Source organism: Passer domesticus, chromosome 14 (genome assembly GCF_036417665.1).
Source record: "Passer domesticus isolate bPasDom1 chromosome 14, bPasDom1.hap1, whole genome shotgun sequence".
In the NCBI taxonomy this organism is placed as follows: domain Eukaryota; kingdom Metazoa; phylum Chordata; class Aves; order Passeriformes; family Passeridae; genus Passer; species Passer domesticus.
Window position 1 is genome coordinate 12,754,795 of NC_087487.1, and position 24,081 is coordinate 12,778,875.

The 24,081-nt window shown below is 51.9% G+C and overlaps 1 long non-coding RNA gene across 14 annotated transcripts in view; it reads right to left on the bottom strand.

Moving 5' to 3' along the window:
- Positions 1-895: 895 nt before the first annotated feature.
- Positions 896-24,081, bottom strand: part of LOC135280913 (uncharacterized) — a 45,509-nt gene continuing 22,323 nt past the window's right edge. For all 14 annotated transcript variants that reach the window (XR_010347723.1, XR_010347716.1, XR_010347717.1 and 11 more), the window contains one exon: positions 896-1,533. This is a non-coding gene — a long non-coding RNA (uncharacterized LOC135280913). The remainder of the gene's footprint in view (positions 1,534-24,081) is intronic.

Below are 24,081 nucleotides of genomic sequence, written 5' to 3' on the forward strand. Positions count from 1 at the left end.
CTCTCAAGCCCAGATCGCCCCCAGGATGCCCACTGCACCAGCAGGGCCCTGCACTGTGCCATCATCTCCACTTGCAGCCCCCCTACAGCACCAGTTCCCCCAGTAATATCCATTAGCAACACCAGTTCCCCCAGTAACACCTCCACAGCACCAGTTCGCCCCCAGCAGCATCAGTTCTCCTCCAACTCACGCTAATCCCCCACAGCAATACCAGCCCCCCGAGCACCATCAGCCCCCCAGCAACCCAAATTCCTCCCAGTACCGCCAGTGTCCCCACCCAGCACCCCTTTCTGCACTTGGCAATCACTGCCTCTCTGTGAGGTGGTTTTTGGGTGCTCAGGCTGCACAGGGTAGGAGCACGCAGACCCCCCTGGCCCCCCTGCCCCGCAGCCCCCGCGCAGCCCCCATTAGCATCCCCGCGCCCGGCCCCCTGCCCAGCCTTGAACTTGGCCATGCCGGGCTGCGCTCCTTCTGCCTGCCTGGGCTCGCACAATGCCGGCCTTGACCCATTGTTTGCTTTTTTCGGATTTCAGCTGGGAAAGCGGCCACCTCGCGCAGCCTGCCCCGAGCACGCCGGGAGCGGGGCACAATGGGGAACCCTGCTCTGCAGGCAGAAGGGCTCCAAATCATTTGAGAGACATATTCATTATATTCTTTCACGGGGGTCTGTTTGCATTGGGTTTAGCGGTTACTTCCCAGACGGGGTTCAGACCAAATAAAGATCATTGAGCGGCGAGGGATTCGCTCGGGCTTTCAGGGAAATGTGCCTGATGCGGGGCACGGCGCAGCCCAATGCCTGGCTCTCGGCTGCTCCCGCTTCCCTCCTCGTTTGCCCGGGTTTATTTTGTGCCCATTGCCTCCTCTGTCTCGAGACTGCACCAAATCACACGCTCGCTTTTGCAAAAGAGAGAGTTTATTTTCAACAGAGCATGGGGTTGGGAGGATTTGAATGGGAGAGAATTACAGGCAGTACATTTCTCTTACAGGAACAGAGAGGGTGCAGTACAACAGCAGCAGGGCTGCCTGGCCTGGAAAAGCTCGTGGTCTTCTGGGCCCCAAGCACAGTGCCTTTGGGAAGGCTGTGCTCCCACAGCTCCACAGATCAAGAGCAGCAAGGGCCGAGCTCTGCTCCATGAGCAGAGCCAGGGGCTGAAAGCTCCCTCCAAACTTCACACACCTGGTAGTTCACCAGGTGAGACAGTGACTGGCTCAGGTCTCTCTGCCTAAGCACTTTGGTCCTGCCCTGGGGTATTGAGGGCACTGAAGGCAACACACAGGAGTGATGTGGGATGATCCCTTGGCTCCCTGTGTTGCCCTGGCTCCCTCCCCATGGCTGCATCGCTGTGTTTTGAAGTGATGCAGAAATCCAGTGTTCATGAGACAAAGCTGTCTCCTCCCTGGGGCCAGTGGAGAAGCAGGTTGGGACCCTCCTGGAGAAACTCGGAGAAGTTAGATGGGAAGTCCGGGCAGGTGGTAGCCAACTGGAAGAAGGAACTCACAGGCTTCAAAAGTCCCTTGTCCACTCACTGGGATCTAGGAAGGAAAGAAAAACAATAGAGTGGTTATGATCTCTGTCAGAGAAATGATCCAGTAGCGCTTGGCTGAGAACAGACCAACTTGTCCCTGGTGGAGCAGACCTCCAGTCCTCTCTCCCTCCCCACCACACCTTTCTCATGTCTCTGGACCACCTTACCCTCTTCCTCACCGGGAAAACTGTAGTCCCCAGGATGCCAAGCTTCCCCTGCACCCTCCTCAATCCCCTACCTCTGCCTGCCCCGCACACCGCCAGCCAGGGGAGGGCTCACGGCTTGTCCTTCCTCCCTAGGCTTTGGGGCATGGGATTACTCTGCATGTCAGAGCCACTAAAGGCACAGCCCTCTGATGTTTTAATCTTCGTGTTAACTTTCCCTGCCCTCGGCGCCCTTGCCTGACTGGAGAAAGTGATACCAAGCCACCGAGCTGGAGCCGATGCCGTGACGCTCAGCCAAAGTCCCCTTCCCGTGCTTTGCCCCACACATCTCACACCTTGCAGCACGTTCTCCTCCCTTTTTCCTGATTTTTTTTCATCTATTTCCTTTACACTTTATCCATGTTGAGTGTGTATTCCCTAGCCCCCAAACCAGTCCCATCCTTTTTCTATCTTCCCTTTGCTTTGCCCATAAACTGTTACACTGGAAGGAGTAAAGACTAATATAACAAATCCTTGAGTACACTTGCAAAAGGAACCATCAGCTGGCTAATTTATTCTTTTTATTGCACCAAATTGTAATTTTATAAAATATTGCAAATTTTATAAAATATTTGCAGGCCCATTTTAAGAGATAAATCTTCTGTGTGGCTCTCTAATGAGCCGCCCTGGGAGTAGCCAGCATGTGATCTGCTGTAGGTCGCACCGCGACGTTCCCAGGCTGTGACTGGATGAACCACCGTAACTCTTTGAACTGTGCAAATACTCTGCACTCTGGGGTCCAGGCTGCAATTTTCATGGGTATTTTTTCTCTCTCTTAAAAATAGATCTTCTGTAACCCCTTTATTGCAATATTCATAAAGCACTTGATGGAAATCCAAGGAAAATCCCTTCCCTTCTGCAACTTTGAAGCAAGCCTAAAACTTAAGAGAGGCAGAGGCCAAACCCACCCCATGTGGTTGGCTTTGGTGCTGAGAGGATAGACCCTATGCTGCATGTATTTAGGGAGACCCAGGCTGAAAAAAGCCAAGGCTCAGCACTTTATCCTATGTGAGATTAGGAGTCATCCGGAATATTCCCCCAAGCCTGGAAAGGATGTTGAGGTCAGGACAGATGAGATCTGAATGATGGTGGGTGCTTTCAAAAGCCCAGGACAGGAGGAGGCAGCTGAACCCTTGTTCTCACCAGGGGAAAGCCTTTACCTGGCAGGGACAGTCCCTGCCCTCTGCAGGGACAGGCTGAGCTTGCTTTGGCCTACAGAGAAACTCCTCTGTAGTGTGGACAGAGGGGATGCTCGTTGGTACCAGACATCAAACCAGCCTGGAAATCACCTGCTGCCAGCCTGGTGGGCTTGAAACTTCTGGCACTCAGTTGCTGAGGGCAGGAGGGGTTGGACCAACCCAACTGACTTGACATAAGCTTCAGGAAAACTCAAATCTCCTGCATGCACTTTCTCACTGGGCAGAGTTCAGCCTTGCACTGAGGCTGCCTGCAAAAATAGGGCTTCACCAGGACCCAGTTCCAGCCCCAACACTGCCTTCCCTCCCCAATGCCCTGCAGAGGGAAAACATCCCTCTGTGTGTGGATTTACTGTCCTCTTTTTTTTTTTTTTTTTTTTTAAAGCTGAATAAACAATTGAAATAATAGCTCAGCCTCTGCCCCAACACTTGCTCCTGTGCCTCCTTGTGCCCTTACAAAGCCAGCACTGAGGTTTATATGCTGATAAACTGCCCTGCCACAGCAATTCTGGGCGGTGGGAAGAGAGAAAAAAAAAACCCCTCAAATAATGGTAAATGGATGCAGAACGCTCTGCCTAATCAGATTCCTGTCCCCTATTGAGGCCAGGAAGGAGGGACCCCGCTCCTCCCCTGCCCTCAGCCCAGCCTCCGCTTCACCGGCTCACACGGAGAAACTTTCTGGACAATTTAATCTCGACAGGGTGTTACTTAGAAAAACCTTTTTCACTGTCAATTTTTTTCCCCCCTCCCTTCCACCCCCCCCTCTTTTTTTTTTTCTTCCCTCCCAGCCTTGATTGAATTTTGCAAGCCCCTGATATCTTTCTTTTTTGTAGGGATGCACGCTGCTTATGCAAATACCAGCCTTTCATACCAGCCTCCCTGGCTCAAGCCCTCCAACTTGAATGTGACCAAAAGCTGTGCTCTCCCCTGCTAACTCCTTAGCACAATTACACCTCCATTCTGCTCCAGGGGCCCGGGGAGGGGGAAAAAAAAATCATTTTAAACTAATAACACGTGCTGTTTGCTTTGGATAATTACAAGGGAGCTTCGGCTTCTAAGAGCTATGAAATATTCCGTTCAGCGGGGCGGGAGGGAGGCTCCGTGTTCCGCCTACGCCGCGAGTTTTATCTCCTGACGGAGATGCTCGTGCGGCCTCTCGAGGCTCCCTCCATCTCGTGCTCATCCCCTGCACCTGGGCAAGCATTTACATTTCCTACGGAGCAACTTCTCCGTGCTTTGGGCTACAGGAGAGAGGAGAAGGCGCCTGACATTTTCCTTATCTCAAGTTACAATTTCCTGCAAGCATCAAGATAATAAAACATCGGAGATGGGCAAGATGAGGGAAATGAATGCGGCGGCTGAGGCTCCCGCAGCAGCGCGGGAAGGGCCGGGGAGAAAGGACACCCGGGGGATGCGGCTGCTCCGCTGGCTCTCGTTTGCATCGTGGCCCTGACGTTATTGTCCTCCTGCCTTGTCTGCTGGGGAAGTTTATGTGGAGGGCTTTTGCTGGGGCGAGGAGGAGGAGGGGAGTTTTCCCCAAAAGCACCCAGGAATCTGTCAAAAGAGGGACAGAAAAGAGAAGAAGAAGAAGAAGAAGGGAGACAGAGAGTGGGAACGTCAAGGACCCCTGACTAATGAATAGCAAGTTTGCCCTTGAACCTCCCTGGGCTTTGCCATTCCCAGGCTCCAAACAAGGGCTGATGCATGCTTGGGCCCAGCTGCAGGGGGACCGGGCTATGGTTCATCTCAGACACTTTGACAGCCCGGGCCTTTTCCCCACATAGCTCAGACTCGCCTAACTACTCCCCTGGCAACAGCTCAGTGCAGGAACCTGCGCTGAGGCCCTGCCTGCTGCATACAGAAGTACGAGGAGGAGGAGGGGAGCCGCTGGGAGAAATTAGCTAGAGACTGGCTTAACCCATCAAATGCTGGGCAGGCGTTGCCAGCCCCAGCACCCTCTGCTCAGCCCCAGCACCCTCCACGCACCCCTGGGTGCTCACTGGCCAGTATCTGCAGTGGAGCTGCAGAGGGGCAGGGGTGGGTTAGACGTGCAGAATCGCCGTGTATCACAAATCCCACGACCTGCTGCTTCACCATGACCCAGTGCCTTGGACCTCGTGAGGAAGGTCCTCATGGTGCCAGGGATGTGGGAGGGAGCCAAAGCAGCCAGCTGGAAAAGGCCACCGGACACTGAGAGGAAAGGGCATGGCCTCTCCCCGGTGTGGCGGGACAGGGCATCCCTCCCTGCCAGCCAAAAGGAGGGCAGGGGCTGGATGAGAGGCACAAACTTGCCCTGGATGCTCTTTCTGCATTGCAGATCAAAGGCTGAGGACGAGCTGGCCTTAGGGGTCTGCACTGAATGGCTGGAGAGAACAGGCACAGCACCCGGCGGCTCTAAAATGCGACCCAGAAACGTTCCCACATCCCAGCCCCATATAAATCAAGGGGGGAAAAAAGGGGGAGCTCCATCCCAGCCTCTGTTTTTACAGAGCATCTTTCATGTGCAGCCCCTGAGAGAGGGCTTTGCCGAGCTTGTTAAGGATGGCTCCTGCGCCAGGCAGAGAGGGGGACGCACCATATGGAGAGGAGAAAAAGAAAAGGGGACACTGAAAATGGAAAATTATGCAAAGCAGGAGGAGAGGCACTGGGGGAAAGGGGGGAGGGAGGCAGCAAGGAGGTGGGGGATGGGGAGACAGGAGGCTGGAAGTGAGCCCTGACTTGGGGAACACCATTAGCTGGCACTGGGGCTGCATGAGGAGCAGAAGTTTCCTGTGACCAGGTGCAGGACAGCCCTTTGTACCCTTGGGTGCTGTCACTGGAGGGCAGCTCTCCAGCCTGGCCTTCCCTGAGAGGGTCTGGGCTGTGCCAGGGCGATGCCCAGCTGGACTGTGGTGGGTGCACTGTTTCTGGAGCTGTGCTGCACTGGGAGACACAGCAAAATGGGGTCTGTGGTGACCTCCTTCAGAGGTGTCCTGAGGGCCTCTGTTACTACAGCAATGAGGGTGCAAGCAAACATTTTGGTCTTTTGGACGAGTTTTGCTTTCATCAATCACAAAACCCAGATTCACATGACAGAGTATTGTAAGAAAAGGCTCTGATCAACAGCAATGATAGCAAGGGCCCAAACTGTGCCTGGGCCTCAGCTGCCCGTGCAGTGAAGGTGGATGCTTGGGTGGGTGAAAGGAGAATCCCAATTCAACTGCCAGAGCTCTTCCCTTCCCCTGGGACCCTGCAGAGTCCTGGTGCTGCAGGTCCAGTGCAGCTCAGGGATGCTGTCAGGCATTCCTGTCCAGGCTTGTGCTACTGCCCAGCTTGTGCTCAAACTCCAGCACTGGCCTAATGCGGTGTTTGGAGAAATGACTCCACTCTTCCCAACCCAGGTGTAGAGCTTCTTTTCCCTATCCTGGAAACACTGGCCACCGTTGGAGAAACACCCACTTTGTCACTGTGACAGCTTCTTTTTCCCAAAGCCACTCTGTGCCCCAAACTTGTGGCACTCTGCTGGCTCCCTGTCATGGGCCATGACCACCTTGCACATCCTCACTGGGTGCAAGCCCCCTTCTCCAGCCCATCTTCCAGCAAGGAAATCCACCCACACCCGTGCTTGGTGACTCCTGCTTTGTCCCCTGTGTGCCATTCCCATCTCCCTGTTCAGTGGCTTTTGTTCAGAGCAGCCAGTGTTTTTCCTTCACTCTCCTCAGCACTGCTCGACACTCAGGAACACAAACTGCTCCTGGCTCCCACCTCTCATGGCTCTTGGCCCTGTCACAGCCTTTGATCTCACACCCATATCTGCCACACTGCTCCCTTTTCTAGCTCCTGTTTGTTCCATCAGGAAACCTTCCCTTGCTGCATCCCAAATGGATTTCTCCATCAAACCCATCTACTGTGCTTCCCTCCATGTACCATTGGTTAATTCAACATCAACCCCCAGACCCTCATTTCAGGCAGGTGTGGGGAAGATTCCTGTGAGGCCAGTGCACGGGAGGGGCTGGTGCAGAGACAGACGTGGGCACGCCTGCCCTGGCACACACGTGTTCCTGCCTGCACATGCCAACACCTACGTGTTCCTGCCCACGTTCCCGCTGCCACATCCACGGCTGTGGGATTTCAAGGGGAGCTCTTGCTCTCCAGTGGGGCACAGGCATTATCTGCACAGCACGGCTGCAGGTTGGGATTTGGGCTGTTTGGTCTTACTAGACTAAAAAGATGCTGTACCCATTTAGTTTCTTCAAGAATCATGCCCTGGAGTAAGGCTACATGTGTTGGCCAGATCCTCAGTAAAGCCCTGGAATAAGCTGTAGGCACTGTAGAGGATTCATCTAAGCAGCATACAAAGAAAAATAGCAAAAAATAAAGTTCACGGGGGCACACGAAAAACAGAGCTTCCACCCACAGAGCAGCTGTGTGGGGCTCTGGAGACAGGCAGGCAACGTGGGAGATGTTTCAGAGCTCGCTCTCAAAATGATACATGTGCAACCACTTCCCTTCTTCAACCACTGGAGGTACACTGAGCTACCTGCCCTGCAGAGAGACATTTCAATCTCCAGGCACAGGACTTTGTCCTGCGCTGCTTTAAAAGGCTGGCTGGCCCTTGTGGCAGCATGATGCAAAAATGAGATGTGCCTTCGTGGGAGAGGGAGCAGAGGGATGTGCTCTATCCCGTGGTATTCTGAATCAGACAAGGAACTGCCCTTCCATGGACAAACCCAGGCAGAGGGGCTGTTTGGTGTTCTCTCTGCAAATTCCCACCCACCAGGAATGGGTGGTGTGGGGAGAGCAGATGGGACTCAGGGTGTCCTTTGGATCAGGCTGGCCTCAGCTGCTGTGCTGGAAGCTGAAGCGTTTCCAGGGAGGATATGGCAAGAACAGTGAGTCCTGCCCAAGTGACGGTCCAAAGCGCTGGCACTTCGTCCTGATTCAACCTCGCCCCAGATTCCCGCCCTTGGCTCGCATCCAGGTTCCTTTCTCCTTGACCCATCTCCATCAAAAGAAGCGCTGTTATGAGGCTCTGCTCTGAGTTTCTAGTCTACAAATAGAAGCAAAGCAGCACCTGCTCCAGAGCTGAACATTTCCACTAAACCCTATTTTGATGCCTGTCCCGGCCAAAGAAATCTTGTGGGACCGTGTCACTTGTAGGAGATGTTAAATATTTCAACCTCCAGCAATACAAGACACTGATATGATACTGAACTACACAATTGCTGTATGTCCCTGCACTTCCACCTTGGCTGCAGAGACGCACCGCAAGGGCTCATCTCCAACAAATATTTCTCTGGACAGGGACAGGGAGTTGGCTGCCTTGAGTGCTGGGGCCGATGTGTTTATCGGGCAGCAAAGCTGGCCCTGCCATCTCTCCCGGGGAAGCTGTGCCATGGGAGCTGCTAAAACAGCATTTCATTTCCAAACAGGGCCCCAGAGACCTCTTGTGTGAAGGATTCAACAGAGCGAGGCGGGGTAGAGCAGAACAAGGAGACACAACCTCAGGCTAAAAACAAGGCAGACCCCAGGTTTGATGGACCTTATTGCTCTGCACCAGGGCTCAGGCTGGCCTGTCCCCTTGAATCGGTGCCAATCTCTCCTCGGCCACCACTGATGGGGAAACAGAGAATTGGGATTTTTTCCACCTCCTTCTTCCCCCATTTTCCCTCCCCTAACTCTTTTTCCGCATCATAAGCAAAGTCCTAATAAAGCTCCCATCCCCACTGCCAGCCCTGCACCATGCTCCCAGCAGAAAAGAGATGCAAAGCCACGCTTGGAATCTGATTCCCCGGCTTTAAACGCTGCTCTGCCAGCAAAGTGCGACTTGAAAGCTCCCCTGTCACAGTTACAAAGCTCCGAACAGCCCTTCCTCGGATAATCACGCTTATCTCCAGATTAAGAAAGAGAGACCTGCAGCTGAGGCTGGTCACATGGGCTGGGATGTGGGCAAATCTCTTTTAAACAATCCCCATATAGCTGTGACCTCCACCGCAGCCCAAATACACCGTCCCTCGGTCCCACTCGAAAACCAGCTCTGGAGACATGACAGAGCATGTGAGAGGAGACTGGGCTGGGGATGGGGGGCGGAGGGAAACCACGGGGGAGGAGTGAGAAAGCAACGGAGGAGAGGAGGGTGAGAAAGACGGAAGGAGAAATAAGTAAAGGGAGGATGTGGGAGAGGAATAGGATGTGGTGGAGAGGGAGGAAAAGTGCATGAATGGAGGGGGAGGATGATGAAGGACAGGGAGGTCTCTGCTGCTCTTCCTGTTGGGGATTAGTTGTCCCTGCACTGTCCTCAGTTTAACTCTTCCCACTCTGTCCCCGACTGGCAGCCTAGCCTGATTACGTGACTCCAGCTGTGCCAAGCAGCCTTGGCAGGGAGAGCACGTTACCTACTTTGCTGCCACGGATTCATTAAGAGGCTTTGCTTCTGTGGGAATACTCATCCCAACAGGGAAAGGGAAAAAAACCCTTCTGCAGATCAACCTGGCGAGGAGCTCTGACAAAGCTGTTTCCACAGCCCTGCCCAGAGTTTGGGAGCAGAATTAAGGAAAGACAGGGATGTGCAAACGGGAGAGGAGGGCACAGGGGTGGCAGGTCAGTTAGAAGGGGTCCTTAGCATGGCCACTGCTCAGAGATGAGGCACCAGACAGGGACAGAACTGCAAGCCCTTTGCAGGATGCTGGTGCCTGGTTCTTCTTTTTGATTAAAGGCCACCTTGCATCTGGGTCAGGCATGGATGACACATTCACCCTCTGCGTAAATGAAAGGTCTGAGCAGCCGCAGAGAGACTTTTTCCAACAGCAGGTTCCCCCTTACATCCATGTGGGATTAACACAATTACTTTGCCATGGAGGAGCCCAAACAGCTCTGAAACGGGCACACGGGCTGCACCTCTCTGAGGATGCCCACTTTCTGCTGGCACTGATTGGGGTTTCCAGCCGTGGCCACCGGCTGCAGCCCGCCGGGGGGACGGCGGTGCTGCCTCTCCAGCTGCTCATTATTCACCCTGCGCAATTAGGCACCGCTGATAAGTCACACGAAATTGCCTTTGTTCTCCAACTGGAAGACCTGCATTTCATGGGAATCCCTTTTTTCCTGCACATTACTGATGAGCTGCCCACTGTAGCTGCTGCTGGAGTGGCAGTGAGGATTTTGGGGCACTCTTTGGGCTGGCCCTCATAGACATCCCGTGCAGGTCGATGGGGAGGGGTAGCCTGGCCCTGCCTGTGTTCCCGGACTTCTCTGAGCACAAAGGATGCTCCTGCAGCCCACCAGGGACTTGTCAGCTCTCCTCCAGGCAGGTGGCTTTGTTGCTTCCTGGCTACTCTACCATCTCTCTGTGTCACTTCCCAGCTTCCCTCCCAGTAGCAGAGGAAAACCCAGTGCAGATGCAAAGTCAGTGGAGGAAGAAGCATCATCCCTACCCAACCTAAACCCTGCTGATGCCAAGAGCCACCTTGCCTTGTTCATGGGCTTCTCCTTCCTCCCCAGCCAGCCCATCAGCAGTAAACCCCATGCCCTGCTGCTTGGACCAAACATCTCAGGCTCCCTGCAGGGCGAGCCCTGCTCCATCGTGTATCAGCTCCTGCTCTTCATTCCTCCACTGTACCAGAACCCAAGTATGGTAGAGAAGGCAAAGCAGACTGGAGCCAACGTGAAGCTGGGTGCTACCAAGCTCCACAGGAGGCAAGCTGTGCTCCAGTAAACTTCCCAAAATGACCTCTGCTTCAGAGCAGCCTTGTGCCATGTAAATCACTGTTCTTTCAGCATCTGGCAGCTGCTCAGACGGGACCACAGGGAGAAAAGACATCTTGGCCCGTTCAAGAGTTTCTTCCCATTCTGCTCAAGAAATGTATGTGGGCTCTTAAGTTTGTTGATTTAAGGGAAAGGATGCAAAATTAATTTAGACAGGAAATTAATTAGATGTGAACTGGTGTTTACATCCCTACACATACAATGAATTCTTGTGTGAACCTACAGAATGCAGATGGATGGATGGATGAATGATAACAGCAGTCTAGGAATGACATTATGTGCTGGTCCATACGCTGGGGATGTAGAAAGACTTTTCTCTGCATTGCTAATTAATAACTCTATCCTGAGCAAATGTTGATAAATCCTTTATAGAGCATGTTATCTCTGTCTCTCCAACTCCTGTTCTGCATTTCTATTTGCCTGTTTCCACTGCTCCACCCCTGGCACCCACACGCTTCACTTCCCTCCCATATTTTGTAACTGGTAGCAGATTTGACTCCCTTTCTGGAGAAAGAGGCGGAGGTTTTGTTACTGGGGCTTTGTGTGAGTGATTGCATGTGTATGTGTGTATACAAAGATGGATACAAATCCATTGGAAATAAACACCTTTTAAGGGACTTGAGAGAAAGACACACAGGGCAGAGGAGAAGAAAGAGCCTACAGACCCTCAGCCAGACAATCAGCCAAGATGAAGAGAAAGACCCAGTGAACCAAAAAAAGCCTCAGTTCTCTTTTAAACTCTCCATGATTTGCAAGGAAAGCAGCAGATCCCATCGCTGGGAAGCCGAGCTCTGGCGATGTAACCCTCACCCCTTCTCCCAGCCCCGCACAGCTCAATTACCCCAGGCTGCCAGGCTGCACTGAGCACACCCCCACCACCCCGCATCTCCCCCGCCGCCGAGACAGCTTTCACCAATGGAAGGAGTACAAATATATTCATTGGCACCTTATCAGACATGCATGCAAAACTAATTAACATGGGGAGACATGCAAGCTGCCACCCAGCCACAAATACACACCCACGAGCATGCACACACACACGCACGCATGCACAAGGCAACCCTTGTCTAGGGGGGACATTCAAAAGGCTTTGTCACTAATTTAGGCATCTGTCTCAGTCTGGTCTGGTCCTCCTGGCTAGGCTGGAGTTGTGGTTTTTTTCCCACTCTGTTTGACAATGCTGGGAACATGCCCGGAGACCCCTCATTCAAATCACCCCTTGACAATGGTCTCATTGTGTGAGCATATAGAAAAGGGAAAGGATGGGGGAGAAGATGTGGAAGGGGGGGTAAGGAATTAAAATGTGAACCCAAGGAAGTGTTTACTAACACAAGCCTCGCAGCTGCCCCGTCTCTCCTCCACCCCCTTCTTCCGCCCCCGGCCGTTCCAATGGCCCAGCTTGTCCCCAGCAGGGCAGGATGTCGGGACAGCGGAGTGGGCGCAGGGCTGCACAGAGGTGCACAGAGAGCAGGCAGCCTGAAGGGATGAAGCCTCAGGGCATTCAAGTCTTTGGCAGCAGGGGGGCAGGTACAGGTTAGAGAAGAGAAGATAGAGCCAGAGATGCCTCGGAAAGGATTAGGGACTTAAAATGTCCTGGGAAGGACATCTTCATGGAGGAGCAAGAGATTTATTGGTATAACCACTCCAAGGCTTTTTCCGGCAGGAACAAAAAGTGCTTAAACCTGGCCTCGTGGATTTAGAGCAAGTGAGCAGCCTCGCTGCACGGTCTGGGCTGCTCTCTTTGGTGCTGCAGCCAGACATGCTACAGCAAGAAAAGAAAGGGGGGGAAGCAGCAGGGTGTTGGAGCTGGGGGCTCAGAGGATGGACCCGACTCCCTTCAGGACCCCACTGTCTGCCTACTGCTAGTTATTAAATACCAGGAGGAGAAAAAAAAAATAGGGAAAAACGCCCCGATGTCCTGACCACCCCCAGGCACGCCTGGGGAAGGAAAGAGCGAAGGTGCAGATGGGGGTGCTCGCCCCCAGCCCCACCGCGCTTGGCTGGCCTTGGCAGGCTCCGTTCAGCTGGAAATGCCCAAGAGCCAGCAGAGCAAAGGGAACGGGAGCTGGGGAGGGGGAGAAGACGACGACAACGTTTTCCATATATGCAAATGCAGCCACACAAGATACCCAGAGGGAGACAAAACAAAGAGACCTCAAAGAGGCTGGCTCTGAGACCCGCACAAAGCCAGATACCTCCGCACACCTACGGCGCTTGCACGTGAGGACCTGTGCAATGCAAGATGCAGTGCTGCCCAGAGGTTACCCCCCAATCTGAGCAGATACCAGCCTAAAGAAAGCCTGGTGGAGGAGCCCAGTGAGAGCTGCAAAGACAAATGCCACAATCCCACATCCTCCTACACAAACAGGTGCACCTTAGGAGTACAAAACTATTCCTGTCCTTTAGCTTAGTCAGAGAAGAGAAAAGCTGTGATGCAAACCCACACGAGCCCTGCCTTGGTGGGCAGAGGTAGCTCAGCTCCCCCGACATTGCTCCTGCAGGCAGATCCACCCCCTGGACCTTTGTGTGATTTCCATAAGAGGAAAGCTTGGAAATTCCTGGACATTACTAAACAAGGCCGGTCAAAATGTCACAGAGAAACCCAGGAATGTACATGAGGCAAAACCAGAAGTCACCTGTGCAAACATTTCTGCTTAAAAAAGGGAAACTACTGCAAGGTAAGCAAATCTGTGCTTTTTATCCAAACAAGTGGTTGTGAGCAGTTTTATTGCCACATTCCTGTGCCCCAATACACAGGGATAAGTACTCGACACACAGTGACACGCAGGGACTCGGGGACAGAGCTGTTGCTTTAATAGGGCAATGAAGACAGCGAATGAAATAAAACCCTACAGAGATCAGCTTGCAGAACTCAAGGCTGAGAAAATCTATTTGATGGTAAAAGGAAACAAGGACACTCATGATTCTGCTCTCATTTCCATGCTGTAAATTTGGGCAGCTTTTACTGAACGCAATTAAATCCTCACTTAGGATTTAACCTGGTGAAGCTGAGGGCAGACCTTGCTACAAAGACCCACCTCTGAGCTCTTCCCCTCAACTTGCTCTGCAGAGGCCAGCAGGAGTTGTGAGAAAACTGAGTGAAAAAGCAAGGGAATTCATAGATCCCTGCCAGTGTGGCCATTTCAAAGCCCCCTTCAGCTCTGTCTTGCCTGTTCTCTCCTTCCCCAGTGATTTGCCGCTTTGCTCACGGAGCTTTGGCTTCAGGGAACAGTCAGTACCAGCCTGGCAAGCACAGAGACTCAATGGTATTTGGGCATCTCCTTCCCTTTGCCTCTAATGGGAACTGAAAACCTCAGCAAAGCCCCAACACATCCATTCCCTGCCTCTGGTGGCTGATCCTTCCTTTCCAAAACTGTTAGGGTCCCAGTGGGGATCCCATGCAAGACTTTTGCAAGAAACCCTGCAAGACCCTCTGTTATTAACACCTCTTTGACTATTCTTTACATTTCCCCTTATTAAAGACAGGGCATTTCAAAGGTTTTTGCCCAACAGCACAGTTTAACACACTGAGTTTCCCAAGCAACAAGAGCTCCTCACCTACTTGTACCACACAGGTGAAGTCACCTCAGGGCTGTGATCCTAAATCCATACATGCTTTTCCCCATGGACGTTGAGAGCTGTAAATCTCAACATTTCATTAAATAGATCACTCAGAACAGATTGCCTCACAACATAACTTCTCGGCTGGCCACTACCCACGAGCAGATGATTTTACATGACATTTATTCATGCAAATTGCCGAGGCTGTAGTCTAGTTACCCAGCAAGAGCATAAAAAATTACGGTTTAGATGCATAAATGCTGGCACCATGAGAGAAGACACGATGAGACTGGAAACACATCCCTGGGTTTCACATAGAGTGCAACAAAACTTAGAGGGAGTCCTCATCAGGTGGGGGTTTATCAGGAATGACCCCCCCAAAATCATTCAGGGGAGGCAGAGAAAGGCATGAGCAAGGCTGCAAGGGCTACAGAGAAATGAACTTCTCCTGCTGCATGTGCAGGAACCTGCCATGGGGAGAGCACACGCAACATTTTACGTCACTCACAAAGCCTACTCTGTCCAATAAAGTGGGGAAGTAAAACAAAGCATGAAATCCAGGCATAAATTAGCATCCCTCTAGCCTAGCTTTATTTGTGCTGCTGCTGCTGTGGATTAGCATCTAGCTGGCTGACAGGCTGATAGGCAGACAGAAACAGGGAGAAATAAAAAAAAAAAAAAAAAAGAAAATCAGTGGGTGTCTTTTTTTTCTCTATGGTTCCTGGGATGTCTGCCTTCAAAGTGCAGGCAGTGTTCATCCCTTCAGGACCCGAATTTTTCCATCTTCCTGTGAGAGCAATAGGCTCTGCAGGAAAGCAAATCCCCCTGGGATATTTGTGCTGCACCCTGTGGAGCCGGCACCCGTCATCAAACGCAAGCCTGGAGTGAACCCGTCACATCCTCAGCCAGCATCCCCCGGCACCCACAGCTCCTCTGCAGAGAGCCACAGGACAGCTACGCTGTGGGGCTGGCAGACCTTGAGGATAGCACCTTGCCACGGGCACACACAGGGAGCAGACGCCTCGGGTTTAGCTCTGGATCATGTTCACCCTCGCTCGGGGCAGCTGCTGCCTTCACTGCTTGCAGCCATGGCTGGGTTTGGTACCTGATCCCAGATGACATGACCGGGATCTCATGCCGGCATCTCCTCTCAGTTTGTGTCAGAAATGTGTCACTGCCTGCTCCTCGGGCAGGAGGACCTGCAGAGAGCTTCCATCGGGCTGACACACAGCCTCCCTCTCCTCAGGGCTGCATGGCAAAATGAGTGGTCGTCACCAGAGACATCCCTCCTCTCAGGGCTTGGTGGCCTCGTGCCCACCCGCCCTTTCCAAGCACAGCCAGGAAAACACAGCACTACAGAGGTGCCAGTCTTGACAGCCACCACTCCAGTCCTTCCCAAACCAACCCTGGCAAAGCAGCCTTTCTGCCCTAGCAACTTTAGGCAGCAGAGAGGAGCTGGGAAGCTCCTCAGCGTGGCACTTGCGCACAAACTGGGGGAACAACAGCAGTAAACTTGACTGTGGTAAAAGCAAACTGCAAAGCCCATTTCCACCCTCACTGAGCCATTCAGAGTTTGACTGGGCTCTCAGGTCGCAGGAGATTTCTAGTCCTTGCCTGTCTTTTAAGGAGCCAAACGCAGAGCTCAGTTTTTAGGCTATGGAAATCAAATTTTCAGCCGCTTTTCAAAGGTGGCCTAGAAAACACAGACTAATTCTGCACAGCCATAAAGCAAGTCCCTCAGGAGTACAGCATGCAGTTCAAACACCCCCATGTCCCTCTGCCTGCCACCATGACTCTCTCTGAGTGGGTCTGATCAGGGGATGGAAGTGTGAAAACTCCCCAAGATGCAGAGAATCCCTCCTCGGCAGAGCCCTTGCAGCTCTCAGCCCCTCAGCCAAGTGCACTGGCCCTGCTGATCACTGGTGCCACAATCCCAGTAGATTGGCACTGCCTTTGGAGCATGGAACAGGCAAAGCCTTTCCTGCAGCAGGCATCTGTGGCCAGTTCTGCTTGCTCCATGCCCAAATGGGTCAACACAGGCAGGTTTTTCCCAGAGGAGGCAGAAGGGCACTCTGCAGAGCTTTGAGACAGCTGCAGATGGAAATAGCCCAAGCAGAAGAGATGCATCCCTGTTCCTCCAGCCACGCCTTCCCTGGAGTGCTTGATCCAAGTCTGGAATAAAGCACACCATCACCATCCTCATCCCACTGCACACAGCAAGACAGTCCCTCCACATCCCTGCAGCCACAGAGGTATCTATGGAAACATCCCATGGTATCAGTAGGGCGGTTTCTTTTAGGGGCTAGGAAGGAAGGGAAGAAGGATGAAGAGAGTGTAGAAACCGGAGCCTTTGTTTCCCAGCACTCAGCCATGCTGTTAATTAGGTAGCAGAGACCAGCCACTTCCTACCGCATCCTCAAGCTCCTGCAGCAATAGCAGGCACTCCTTTAGTCTCTGTCCTTTGGGGATGAGAAGGAGGCAAGGAGGCAGAAGTCAGTCAGAGCCTGCAGAAATGCAACAAGCTGCAGGAAGGATCTTTCCTTTGCAAAGGAACAGGCACCTGATGGGCTCCCCAGCCAGCACTTATCTATCTGAACTATTTGTTTCCTCCCCAAGCTCTCAGCTTGCTCTGACACATCACCCATTCCCCTGATTGCAAGCAAAATGAGTCAGATGGGTCCTAGCCTCGCACCCACTCAGAAGCCCTCTATTTCCTCTGCTCCTCAGTGCCACGCCATCAGAAAGCTCAGCCTGGGGACTGTGCAGGACCACAACTGCCTTAAAAGCTTGGTACAGGTCCAGACTCACACATGCAGTTTGCCCTTCATTCTGGAGAGCTCCAGTACACTTCTGCATGAGATGCATTAAAACTCACCCTGGCAACAGCACATTCAGACAAGCGGCCACTGGGACCAAGGCAATACCTATGAAATGTATCACAAATGGACTGAAGGAGCACATTCCCTTGAGTCACTGGTCCAAGTGGCAGCTTGGGACATGTCTGCAGCAGCCTGGGGAGATCCTGCACAGTACCATGAGGACACCACAGAGACAGCATCTCCTCCTCTGGCTCTTAAGCAGAGTCTTCCACAGCGCTGCACACAGTACATGACCTCTCAGTTAAAGCAACGACCAAATAAATTTTAAAAAGCATTTTTTTTTCTGAGTCTGGCAGCGTGGAAGTCAAACACTGTTTTTCAAGCTGTTCCCAGAATGAGACAGAGCCACACGTATCCACAGGCACAGCCAATCTGCATCTGTACAGCCCTGTCCCCACCACCTCCATTAGCACATACAGAGATGTGCATCCCTCTCTTGTAGAATAGGGTGCCAGGGACCAACATCACCAATTATTACCTTCTGGACCACAGATCTCTGTGACCAAGTTTCTCCGTGCCCAGGACCATACAACAGGGGCTGGGACCACTCCTGAGAGTCCTCAGTATGTCTAGGGGCTTAAATGAGACCCAAGCCAGCCGTTATCCAACCCAGTGTGATCCATTACACTTTGAGTTGTCAGTCTCTCTTTTCCTCCCTGTTTGGGTGTTACACAGCATCCTGCACTATCAGCCTCGAGCTTTGAGTCTCGATCCCCAAAAGTGCTAAGACTCATTCCAAAAACCAACTAACTGGAGGAGTTTTCTTCAAACTGATAAGTCCTAAGCCCTACAAGGTCTTTGACTTATTTCGAGAGTTTTCCCTGCAATTAAGATGTCCCTAAATATATTTCTTGTTAGCATAAGTCTATTAATTTTAAGTGAGAACTGAGACTTTTAAACAGTCCTTGATTACAGTTGCTAGAGGTTTGCAACAGACACCCCAAATCCCAAGGTTTGCTCTAAAACCCTTGTGAATTATTCTAGTCCAGCCTTGCCAGCTGCTCTTCTACCCAAAAGGCACCTTCCCTTGAGAGCAGGATAGTAGAAGAAGGGAAGAAAGCTGGAAAACAGCCATTTCTGGGACTACAAATGAAATCAGGAGGAACAGTCCCAAAAGCCTCTCTTAGCCTTGGCCACGAGCAGCAGCTACTCGTGAAGCTCCCACCAAGTGAGAGCCAAAGGAAGAGACACATTGATCCTGCCTTGCTAGATTTTATGCCAAGCTTGTCAGCAAGGCATGCTCAGCTCTGGCTGCCCAGCAAATGCAAACCTCTCTTTTGTGTGGCTTTCTGGACACCTCCCGCTGCCCTCCCTAAATCCCAAAGACAGCAGCATCCCTTGCAAGGTGCACACCACGCCAGAGGCAGCAAAGACGTGCTCCTTGCAGCCTCCTGGCCCCAGGCCTTCTGCCAACACCATCCCAACATGGGGCACGCAGGCAAAAGAGCTGCCGGAGGAATCCACACCAAGCGGCGCTGAGCACGACCTTTCTGCTTTACAATGGTAACCTGAATCCTAAATACTGGATTTCTAGGCACGCATTAAAGCCATGAGACAATGGAGACGGCGAGGCTGGGGCTGGCTGCGAGCCAGCTCCATGCCGGCCCCGCCAGCGCCCGATGTTTCCCATTTCCTTCTTTTTTCACCATGGCAGATAAGCTAAGTCCCCCTAAGCCAGGAGGCAGGTGCGCGCACGAGCTCACCCCTGACTTGGGGACTGTGAGTGATTCACCCCCCAGAGAAGGTGGATGCCCAAGAAGACCCAGAGAGGTGGTTGCTTTCCTCTTTCCCTCTCTCTCTCACATGAGCATTGCTTCTCCTTTAATTGGTTTCATTCATGGCGGCCCTTTGCTAAATGTAATTATGCCAGGCTCTCTCCATCTGTCTGCGTTCAGGAAGAGACATCGCTCTCACTGGTTTTATCTTCAATCTTTATTTCTGCATTAATCCCCGCTCTGCAGCTCACATGTACAACAATGTCCAGGACCTCCTGAGGACATACAGACACACAATGAAGAGCAGGATTTGTCCCTGGGTCTCTCGTGGCTGGAGGACATTTTTTCACAGGGAAAGCCCCATACCTCAGTCACTCTGTAACATCTACATCTCTCAGTGATACCTCCACAAGCCAGTCCTTTTGCAGACACTCAAGAGTTGTCTGTGAGCCCAGGCAAGAGGAGACGGTTTGATTTTGTCTGCATCACAGAGATGTCTCTGCCCTGTTTTCCCAAGCCCGGTACATAAAGGTAGCAAGATGTCTGCTTAGGTTGACATGGACTGCTTTCCAGATGGAGACAGCATTCAGTCCCAAACTACCATTCATTTTCCTTTCCAGGAATGCAGACAGGGTGAACACGGCTGAGCACAGGGATTAACAAACCTCAGCTCTGCAAGGGCAGCTCATAGCTGCATAGCTGAGGCTGCAAAGCACCCAACACACCCAGAAGGATTTCATCCCTGGGGATTCATTACCCAAGGTCCTTACACCCTCCTCAGCCAGGGTAGGTAGATCTTGGGGGAAAACACAATGCTAAAGGAGCTGTTGGTTTATCGAGAGACCAAACCCAGTGACACAGACCCTGGGCAACCAAGCACCATCTGGTGACCGCCGGCTCCCGACACAATAGCCCACGTTGGCATGTTTATGATAGAGACCAGAGGCGGATTCCCATTATCCCCATCAGATCCTGTGATGTGGTTTCAGGAGAAGGACCATGAGAAGCAGATGGGATGGCAGAAGAGAAAAGAACGCAATGAGACAGACAGACAGGAGAGATTTATATGAAGCTAAAGCGCATACCCATAAACATGGGATAAGTAAATAGCATGTAAGTATGAAATTAAATGCAGGGAATCCATGGCATCCAGTAATCATTCAAATATCTCCTTCACCTCTTTTTCAGTTTATCATCGGCATTTTAAAATGAGATATTTATGCCAATAAGTAAGCCAGTTGTATATTGTAACCCTGCAAATATTGGCTTGGATCTGAGAGATTCGTCCCGACAGACAATTCATTTTTACAGTTATTTTTGGACTCCCGGCTTTCGTGGAACACCGGCTCTCTGTGTTGGATTTTATGCCCCTGAAATGTATTTACAATGCATGGCATCTGTATTGTGCATTACACACTTAAATCATTGCATTTCATTCATCGCTTGTAAAAAAAAATATTGCAATATCCTGAAGCTCTGAATACTCAAATTCAAAATATAACTGCTGCATTTTCAGAGTAATGCTATAAAATAATGTTGTATTTTTAGATAAAGGAGGGAAAATTGATCATGAGGAACATGGATTCCCAAGATCTGGGAAGAAGGGGAGTTTGGATTTCACACCACGATAAATGGGTAAAAAAAAATAAAAATAAAAGCTGAAAAAATCCACAAAGATTTATTTTCTAAACAAGAACATGGAAACATTTTGTCACTTAAACAAAGAGAGGAGGGCGGGGGAGGCTCCGCATCCTTGGCTTGCTCTCTGCAATGGACAAATACTATCAGAAACAAAAAGCATGGCATAGTTAGCAGGAGCTCAGCTCTTTAGAATTAATGGTATGTATTTAAGTTCCTTTTAGATGAAGCCTTCTGCAATTGGGGGGAAAAAATTTCTTGGTTTTAAAGGCTTCTGTCATTGTTGCCCACAAGCAGAAGAGAAAGGCGCTTCCTTTGTCATCCGGGGGTTTATGGCAACACCTTAATATGTCCTTTTCATAGGTGAAGCAAGGCACACAAAGCAGCCGCGTGCCAATGCGTCCCCCCCGCCACCAGCAAAATAAATAAATGGAGGAACGCGGGGACGGCGGCCGTCGTAATCCCTCGGCAAAGAGGCAGCGAGGATGGTCTGGCGGGGTAAATATCGCACGTCTCCTGCCAAACCCCGCGTGGGCTATTGTCCCGCCACCCCTTTTAGATGTCATTAAGGATTTTTCGCATACAACCAAACGAGCGGAGGGGATGAACGCACTCGCTTCTTCCCCACCAGTTGGAGAAGCCATGACGAGGCGGCTGGGAGCCGGCGCAGGAAAAACACAGGGCAAATTAGGAAGTATGTTAATTCAGTTAATATCACAGAGGGGCTGGCGGGCGGTGGGGGGGGAGGTGTGTGCGCAGATTTTCCGCCCGAGGAAGGAGGTGGCAGAGAAAGAACTGGGGCATGCCAGCTCCCGTTATTGTTCTGCCTTCATCGGTAATTAGCAAGATAAGGAGGGGACGGCGTGAGGGAGGCAGCGTGGCGAGGACAAGGCAGCGCTGCACCCCACCTCATGCCCATGCGGCCATCTTACAGGCGGCGCTCGCCTCCCGCAAAATGGCCGCCGGGGCCCACACTGCCTCAGGCCCGCAGCTGGCCCATCCCAGCGGGCTCCCTTCCGCCAGCCCCGAGGCAGTGGGCACCCGGGAGCAGTGGCAGCCAGTAAAAGGGGGTCCCGGGAGAAAAGGAGTTGCCATGGTGGACCAGAGTGCGCTGGCGAGCGGCCATCTTAGCCCAGGCCCTGCTCACGGTGCCAAGGCGCTGGGCACGCGGCGCTCCCACAGCGCTTTCCCCAGCCCTCCTGGCTGGAACAATCTTGGACACTTCTCCTTCAGCAGGCAGCACACATTGCCTGGGCCCTGCCTTGGCCACAGAGGCGGCTGTGCCCTTGCCATGGCTTTACCGTTGGACACGGGCAGGCTTATCCCACACAGGCAAGCGCCTGCCTCACTGTGTCCCAGGGAGTTCTGAAGGCTGCCAGGCACTGGAGTGGCCCTGGACTGGACAGATAGAGCATTCCAAGAGCTACAAGGCAAGATGTCACCTGTCCAGCCATCAGAGAGTGAGTTATAGGCAAATTATGCCTTTCTCCTGGCAAAAACAAAATAAATCCCGAACCAAAACTGCAGTGATATCAGTAAAGAAGACATGAGCTTCCTAAACCTTAATTTAACACAAATTTAAAACAAGGTCAGTTATAAAATGCATGGTTACACAGACGACACAGACAAAGCTACAGATACATTTCTCACTCGATGGGAGCTTTACAGTGGATACATCAATGCTGCTCAGTTCTCCAAATGAGCAACACCAAATACCAACCAAGGAATCCTCATCTCTGGTCTCGGGCTGCCCTCAGGACAAGACCAGCAATTACTGACACTAAAGCAGTATTTGGGAAGCATTTCATGTGTCTTTAGCTATGATGGGACTACTTCAGACGGTGCAATAGACACACAATGCACGCTGAAAATTCGGCTTCTGCTCCAGTACTCTGTGGAGAACCAGAGGGTGATTGCAACTGCATGCAGGCAGGGCCATGTTATACATCTCAGCTAGACAGTGAAACATAAGGGATGGCAGGCTAGCTGCTCCGCTCCAGGGTTGTCTACACGGAAAACCACACCATTATAATGACAGCACTATAGGTCAACTGCTGCTGCTCCTCGCCACGCTGGTGCACATCTTCACTCTTAAACTGGCTCTCTCCAGTTTAGCTTAAACTGCTTCCAGCGTGACATCACTGGTATACAGGAGAGTCCTGCCTTCTGCTAAAGTAAATACCCACGGAGGTTGTACGAGTACAGCTCCTTGCTTTAAAATCCGCCCCCAACCGTACGTCTGTAGCTAGACCTGCCCTTCGGCTAACCTTTCTGTACTCCACACACTCCTGGGCTGTTCACAGTGCCCGTGAAACACTATTACACCCTGCTTCCCTTGGGTGCTAATCCTGCTTGTCAACCCAAAGGCAGAAGCAGACGGTGGCTTGGCATTTTGATTACGTTGTGATCTGTTTGAACCTTCCAGATTCTTTTGATGTCTGTGCAAATTTGAAAGGGGGAGCCTTCATCCCCCACAATGAAACTCTGCTATTGCATGGTGAACCATCTCGGGACTCCTATGTCCATAGCCATTGCTAGATTTGAAGCGGGGAGGGGAGTTGCAGCTCCTCCAGGAAGAGTCTGAATTTCAGACTAACCAGTTCTGGCCCTGAGCAGAGAACACTACAGGGACAGCGTGTTGCTCTTCAAACAAATGCATGCGTAGGGGAGTGTGCGCATGCACAGAGACACCAGATTTATACAAATAGATGCATTCATAGGAAAATGCAAATAGCATCCTCTTCCATCCCAGGCTCCCTTCGAGCTCCTGACATCCCAAGGTTTCAGAGGAGTACAACGGAGCCTCAGATCAAACATTAGCCCTGCGGGGGTTCCCTCAGGGAAGCAGCCATGCACTGGGGTCTTTTCCCCGCTTCCATGTGAGGTTTCCCGACCCGGCCTTCCGTGGGTGCTCAGTTCTGACACGCGTACGACACGCGCGCGCGCATGCAGAGCCTTGCTAAAAGGCGCTCTGGGAATTGAGCTCCACTTCCTCTTTCTCCCGAATCAATTGTCATAAACCAGCTTTTGTTTTATTTTTAACAAAGCGACAGAAATAATCTCCACACGCAGCCCTTGACACTCCCACGGCCCTATCCTTTAACAGAACAAGGTGTCCAGGGCCCCTGAGGACATGGGCACAGAGAGACAGCAGGGTAAGAAAGACCAGGAGAAGCTGCTTTCTGGGTGAACAGAAATCTCCTCTCTTGAGTCCATTGTTTGGCAGGCAGAGAGGTGGTGGGATGGGAAGGGGACTGGATGGTGAGCAAGGCACTTCCAACCTCTCCAACCCAATCTCCAGCTGTTCCCTTCATCCCCTACCCACTGGAGTACCCACTTTCAACCTGCATTTTACCTTGCACTCTGCTCCTCTTGCTCTTCGGTGCCAGCAAGAGGCGACTCCTGCAGCACCATTGCAGCAATCAATGGGCTGACGTGCCACCTGTGACAGCCCAAGCTCTGCCTGCCTGTGGCAAACCTCTGTCTCCAGCATGGCCAAGGACTCATCTCTCCTCCTCCTCCTCCCATCCCACATACCCAGGTTCAGGACTCAGACACATATGGAGACATTTCTTGATGAAACCTATCAGTGGGTGAGTGGCAGCTGAGCAGGTACTGAGCAA